Here is a 5526-nt window from a genome sequence, read left to right as displayed (position 1 = left end):
CGCGCAACTTTTCAGCGTCCTGCTACTCATGCCAGGAATATAGTATATGCATATGATTAGTATGTGTGGATAGAAAACACTCTGAAGTTTCTAAAACTGGTTAAATCACGGCTGTGACTATAACAGATTGTGTGTTTCATTGAAAAACGCAAGAAAAACTGCTCTCTGAAAGCTAAAAATAATTTCCATAAGTCACTTTCATGGGATGTTAAAAGGGGACAAAATGTAATATCGACCTGCATGCAATTCATACAAATTCCACACGATGTCGCCATTGTCGTCATTTTCAATGGAATTTTTTGTTGGAAAATCCAACTATCTGGATTCCGTTTCTTCCGGTCTCCACCAGGATGTTTTCAATGTGGACATTGGCAGCCATTGATTTGCAGACGAGGAGCTATTGAATATACATCGCCCTGTAATCATTTTGATAGATTATAAACGTTTACTAATACCTAAAGTTGGATTACAAAAGGATTTCGAAGTGTTTTGTGAAAGTTTATCGTCAACTTTTTTAATTTAAAAAAATGACGCAGCGTTTAAAAACAATGTTTTTTTCTGAATGGCACAGCTTCCATAGAAAGCTATTTTGGGTATATATGGACCGATTTAAACGAAAAAAAGACCCAATAGTGATGTTTATGGGGCATATAGGAGTGCCAAGAAAGAAGCTCGTCAAAGGTAATGAATGTTTTATATTTTATTTCTGCGTTTTGTGTAGCGCCGGCTAAGCTATATCTTTGTTTACATCGCATTCAGGCATTTTGGGGTGTTGCATGCTATCAGATAATAGCTTCTCATGCTTTCGCCGAAAAGCATTTTAAAAATCTGACTTGTTGGCTAGGTTCACAACGAGTATAGCTTTAATTCAATACCCTGCTTGTGAATTTTGATGCACGTTTGAGTTTTAACGAGTACATTTAGCATTTAGCGTAGCGCATTTGCATTTCCAGGTGTCTACTTGAGACATCTGCGTCTCAAGTAGAAGAAAGAAGTTTAAATAAAGGAGTAACCGTGGCTGCCTACCAAGCAATGGGAACCTCCCCAGAGAGGAGAGACGGGTTAAAAAGTTCAGAGATAGGCTTGGCGATGATAGGGACAGCAACCTTAAAGAAGAATGAGTCTTAACTATCTTTTTTTTTTTTTTAAATACATTTTTTTAATGGCAGATAGAATTTTTCTCCCCAATTTCGTGGTATCCAATTGTTGTAGTAGCTACTATCTTGTCTCATTGCTACAACTCCCATACGGGCTCGGGAGAGACGAAGGCTGAATGTCATGCGTCCTCCGATACACAACCCAACCAGCTGTACTGTTTCTTAACACAGCGCGCATCCAACCCGGAAGCCAGCCGCACCAATGTGTCGGAGGCTACACCGTGCACCTGGCAACCTTGGCTAGCGCGCACTGCGCCCGGCCCGCCACAGGAGTCGCTGGTGCGCGATGAGACAAGGAGATTCCTACCGACCAATCCCTCCCTCGCGGCCGGTTACGACAGAACCCAGGGACTCTGATGGCACAGCTGGCGCTGCAGTACAGCGCCCTTAACCACTGCGCCACCCGGGAGGCCGAGTCTTAACTATCTGACCCAGATGGTTCAACCATGATCTTGCAGAGTTACTCCTTCTCAAAAAACATGTTGAAAAATGTGAGAGCTCACATGCAGCTGTGTCTCTCTCTCTCTATCCCTCTCTCTTTTTAAGTGCGTAGCGCATAAAAATATCTGTCCTCGGTTGCAACACTCACTACCGAGTTCCAAACTTCCTCTGGAAGCAAATCAACACAATAACTGTTCGTCGTGTGGTTCATGAAATGGGTTTCCATGGCCGAGCAGCCTCACACAAGCCTAAAATCACCATGGGCAATGCCAAACGTCTGCTGGAGATACGAAAAAATGGAGCTGGAGAAGGCTGACGTTTTACATGTCCCAAACCGATTGTGTTTTTTTGTTTGTTTATTTGCGTTGTTTGTAACTTATTTTTTTACTTATTTTGTACATAATGTTGTCACTATCTTATGTGTCTTATGACCGAAAATAACTTCTGGATATCTGGACAGAGATTACTCACCACGGACTTTTATTCCATAACGAGTCTGATGAGCCCCACGTGAATGATATACTGCTTTCTCGGGGACAGGCATGAGAAAGCCAGGACAACAACCTTTCCTTTAATTTGATGAAAACAAAGGAGATTAACTCCAGGAAAAATAGGACCAAGCACGCCCCCATTCTCATCGACGGAGCTGCAGTGGAGCAGGTTGAGAGCTTCAAGTTCCTTGGTGTCCACATCACCAACAAACTAACATGGTTCAAGCACACCAAGAAAGTTGTGAAGAGGGCACGACCAAACCTATTCCCCCTCAGGAGACTGAAAAGATTTAGCATGGGTCCTCAGATCCTCAAAAAGGTTCTACAGCTGCACCATCGAGAGCATCCTGATTGGTTGCATGACTGCCTGGTATGGCAACTGCTCGGCCTCCGACCGCAAGGCATTACAGAGGGTAGTGCGAACAGCCCGGTACATCACTGGGGCCAAGCTTCCTGCAATCCAGGACCTCTATACCAGGCGGTGTCAGAGGAAGAAGACTCCAAAGACTCCAGCCACCCTAGTCATAGACTGTTCTTGGACCTAGACTTGGCGGTCCGGTACCGCTTGCCTTGCAGAGACTGTTCTCTCTGCAAGGCAAGCGGTACCGGACCGCCAAGTCTAGGTCCAAGAGGCTTCTAAACAGCTTCTAACCCCCAAGCCATAAGACTCCTGAACATCTAACCAAATGGCTGCCCAGACTATTTGCATTGCCCCCCCTCTTTTACACCGCTGCTACTCTCTTATCATCTATGCATAATCACTTTAATAACTCTACCTACATGTACATATTACCTCAACTAACACATTGACTCTGTACCGGTACCCCCCTGTATATAGTCTCGCTATTGTTATTTTATTATTATATAATTATTTATTTATTTTTACCCCTTTTTATCCAATTGTTTTAGTAGCTACTATCTTGTCTCATCGCTACAACTCCCGTACGGGCTCGGGAGAGACGAAGGTTGAAAGTCATACCTCCTCCGATACACAACCCAACCAAGCCGCACTGCTTCTTAACACAGCGCGCATCCAACCCGGAAGCCAGCCGCACCAACCTGGCAACCTTGGTTAGCGCGCACTGCGCCCGGCCCGCCACAGGAGTCGCTGGTGAGTAGAGAGCCCTTAACCACTGCGCCACCCAAAGGAGACCTCTGCTTTTTAATTACTTGTTACTTTTATTTCTTATTCTTATCCGTGTTTTTTTAAACTGCATTGTTGGTTAGGGGCTTGTAAGTAAGCATTTCACTGTAAGGACTAAACCTGTTGTATTTGGCATATGTGACTAATATAATGTGATTTGATTTGTAGAGCTCTCCGCCATTGGACTCTGTAGCAGTGGAAATGCGTTCTCTGGAATGATGAACCACACTTCACCATCTGGCAGTGACCAATGACACTCTAGACGATTCTGTTCCAACTTTGTGGCAACAGTTTGGGGAAGGCCCTTTCCTGTTTCAGTATGACATTGCCCTCATGCACAAAGTGATTCATACAGAAATGGTTTGTCGAGGTCGGTGTGGAAGAACTTGACTGGCCTGCACAGAGCCCTGACCTCAACCCCATTAAACACCTTTGGGATGAATTGGAACTTTGACTGAGGGCCTAATCGCCCAACATCAGTGCTCTTGTAGCTGAATAGAAGCAGGTCAGCGCAGCAATGTTCCAACATCTAGTGGAAAGCCTTTGCAGAAGAGTGGATGGAGGCTGTTATAGCAGCAAACGGAGGACCAACTCCATATTAATGCCCATAATTGTGTAATGAGATGTTCCACGAGTTGGTGTCCACACACTTTTGGTAATGTAGTGTATATACGCAGGCCAGGATAGGGTTTAGAATGGAATAAACAACTGTAGATAAATATGCCCAGTTTGTTGCTTTCTCTGATAGTAAACATTAGCTGATCACGCGTTTTTCAGATTTACAAAGTCAACACATTCTACAATATTTTCCATCTATGTTGAAAATTGGTTCACATGATGACATCAATATTTCAGGTATGATCCTTCAACGTTGACGTCAGTCTCTGAGTGGTTGGAATACCGTTGTTTTTGCACGTTGCCTCTCTGGAAATGGCAGATATAATTTTCTATGGCGCACTGATATTAGAAACATGCCTCTAGAACACCTACTTAAAAAATGGAGTAACAGCCGCCACATTTTATTTTGTGTGTAGGCCTAGTGTGTACATGGATATTTGCATAATGTATGCATACAGAGCAGGCTCTATTTCTTTCAACCATCTCCAGGTGTATGTAGACAATTTGCGGTGATGGGGTGCCTCGAGTGTTGACTGGCGTTTAACTATTCTGATGGTAGCGCATTTGGGATATTGTAATCTATCGAGAAATACGAGTTAGCAGCTACCAGAATCACACCTTGAAAGTTTTATAGTTGCTTGCGAAAGGTAAGCTTGAGTTGCTCTGGTTTTATAAAAGGCCTAATGTTATAGCTACTGCTGTTGAAAAAGTCAAAGTTAACTACGTTATGGCCATGCATTCCCACCAGACAGCCAAAGTATCTACTTTAGAGATATCGATATTCATCGTCGACATCTCTAACGCGCAGATACTGGGGCACCTTCAGACTAGCTACACACGTTCGCTACACTTCGGTGTGAGTAGTTAGCTATAACTTGTTGCTTACCACATGTAAATACCACCATTTTATTCAGTGCTGTTGTAATTTAAAGTGCAACCTATTTATATGAAAACTGTTTCACTCCCCTCCATTTTGGAGTCTGTCAGTTTGTCTACTTTGAACTTTGTCTTCTAATATATAGATTCGTCTGGGAAAACAACATGATTGTTGTATTTGACCATGTTTTGTCATATATCCCAAATTGTAGAAATGTGTTGTCAAACGTGTGAAATTAATAAAATGTTCATCTGTTGTCAACAGACTTGCCTTTCTGGCTCGGTGGAACAGCGTTTATCAGTCCTCTGCGCACCCCCAAGTCTTATTTGCTGTGGATGGAGCCCCATCTGGCGGACAACATGAGTACTACACAAGCGGACGTGAAAGAAGACTGTTAAAAAAATCAAAGATGGCGACTTGATTGTAGCACAAATGTCTTTAGTTCATAACCCTCTTGTTGGTAAGAGTTTCTGCTGTTTACATATGTGAAAGAGTTCAAGACACACACACTAAGCCTGACCTGTCATAGCTCTATGTAAAAGCTGCCACTAGATAAAGATTTAAGATAAGTTTAGTTTCTACTAGCCTAGCAAATAGAGTTATGGGGGAAGGGAGGGGGGTATAAAAGCCTGGTTTTTGTCTAAAGACACCAATCACAGGCCCAGCATAGCCCACTACTCTACATAACCCCCAGCCTGCTCTCCGGCTCGGTAAAAGGCAACTGTTAGAATCTTTTAGATAGTACCTCCAAAAGTGCTGTGTGTGTATAGCGGATGATTGACTTGTGTTTTAAGTAAT

Source organism: Oncorhynchus clarkii, chromosome 3, assembly GCF_045791955.1.
Source record: "Oncorhynchus clarkii lewisi isolate Uvic-CL-2024 chromosome 3, UVic_Ocla_1.0, whole genome shotgun sequence".
Lineage (NCBI taxonomy): Eukaryota > Metazoa > Chordata > Actinopteri > Salmoniformes > Salmonidae > Oncorhynchus > Oncorhynchus clarkii.
This window is presented reverse-complemented; position numbering follows the sequence as displayed.